The sequence below is a fragment of the Hylobates moloch genome, unplaced genomic scaffold, assembly GCF_009828535.3.
Source record: "Hylobates moloch isolate HMO894 unplaced genomic scaffold, HMol_V3 SCAFFOLD_29, whole genome shotgun sequence".
Lineage (NCBI taxonomy): Eukaryota > Metazoa > Chordata > Mammalia > Primates > Hylobatidae > Hylobates > Hylobates moloch.
Genome location: NW_026652304.1, coordinates 871,695 through 873,019, shown reverse-complemented (window position 1 = coordinate 873,019; position 1,325 = coordinate 871,695).

Sequence of the window (1,325 nt, the reverse complement as noted above, 5' to 3'; positions counted from 1 at the left end):
TTGTAAAATGCTGATCATCCCTCATCCTTGAGGTATAGACATTGTGTCTGTAACCACAGAAGAGCTTAGAATATTGTAGCTATAGCTTGAGAGTGGTTCTGAGAATTGAAGCCATGCTAGAAGAACAGATTTAATGAGATCTTCATTGTGGTGTAAGTAAAATAGAGAACGGCCATGCAAGTGCACTAGCATATGTGGTGGCTTTTGTAGGGTATGTTGGGGAAAGGATAGATGCTAGTTCCAAAATGCCTGACCAGGAGCTAGAGCTGCAGGGCCAGCAGGTGTCACTGCTGCCAGTGACAAATCCCTGCTGCCAATAGCTGTCACTCTGACACTACTGAAAAGCTACAGCAGAAATGGACACCTTTATGAACTGTGGGATTCTCAGAGTGCCAGGGACTCAGGGACTTCAAGACTGGGAAGAGTCTACTGAAAAACCAGGCTTCAGGCCCGGCGTGGTGGCTCACGCCTATAATCCCAGCACTTTGGTAGACCGAGACAGCAGATCACTTGAGGTCAGGAATTCGAGACCAGCCTGGCCAACATGATGAAATGCGTCTCTACTCAAAATACAAAAATTAGCCAGGTGTGGTGGTGTGGGCCTGTAATCCCAGCTACTTGGGAGGCTGAGGCAGGAGAATCCCTTGAATCTAGAAGGCAGAGGTTGCAGTTAGCCAAGATCATGCCATTACACTCCAGCCTGGGCAACAGAGTGAGACTCTGTCTGAAAGAAAAATAAATAAATAAATGGAAAAAGCAGGCTTCATAGGTAAGCCTCTGCTTAGCTAAAATAGAGAACAAGAGGGCTGAAACTTAAATTAGATTATTGACTACAATTGGGCAGGAAGAATGGGCAATGGGTGCCATTAAGTAACAGAAGTCAAACAGCCAAATGGTCAATGGGAATCTGAGAGTATAGGACTGTAGGGTATGATGGGAGTAGCCTAAGGTATTTGTTCAAAGCTGAGGAGCAAATTGAGGGAAAAAAATTCACAAAATGCATGACAAGGAGTTAATGCCTTTACATAAAGAGCTCACAGGATCAATGGGAAAAATCATTGTAAGAAAGAAACTAAGAAATTCACTGGTGAAAATGAACATGAAGAATTCTAAGTAGAAAAAAAAAAAAACCCTTAACAACACTGAAAGTGGAAAAACTAAAAACTCCTATTAAGAATTCACAAAGAAGCAGGGCGTGGTGGCTTATGCCTGTAATCCCAGTACTTTGGGAGTGTGAGGCAGGAGGATCACTTGAGCTCAGGAGTTTGAGACCAGCCTGAGCAACATAGCAAGACCTCATCTCTACTAAAAATAAAAAAACTAGC